Source organism: Morone saxatilis, unplaced genomic scaffold (assembly GCF_004916995.1).
Source record: "Morone saxatilis isolate NCDOM2014 unplaced genomic scaffold, NCSU_SB_2.0 Contig10, whole genome shotgun sequence".
Classification (NCBI taxonomy): Eukaryota; Metazoa; Chordata; class Actinopteri; family Moronidae; genus Morone; species Morone saxatilis.
Window position 1 is genome coordinate 1,056,935 of NW_023339652.1, and position 229 is coordinate 1,057,163.

General features: G+C 34.1%; 1 protein-coding gene across 1 annotated transcript in view; it reads left to right on the forward strand.

The window, feature by feature from the left end:
• LOC118341964 (receptor-type tyrosine-protein phosphatase beta-like) overlaps positions 1–229 on the forward strand; it is a 31,201-nt gene that overhangs the window by 5,803 nt on the left and 25,169 nt on the right. The gene's annotated exons all lie outside the window — the stretch shown is intronic.

The window sequence follows — 229 nt, forward strand, 5'->3', positions numbered from 1 at the left end:
AGACGATCTTAAGGGATGAACTGATATGGTTCATTATGACACATTACACTGAATTACACATTCATATTCATAAAGTAGCATCTATATTATATCCTTGTTTAATATGAACAATAGGACCATTGTTAGCAGTGTTACCATTGTTAGCAGTGTTAGCAGTGTTAGCATTAGTCGCAGTAGTTATTAGCTGCACTGGTATCAGGAGAAGTTAGTAGTAGTTTGATTATCAGTA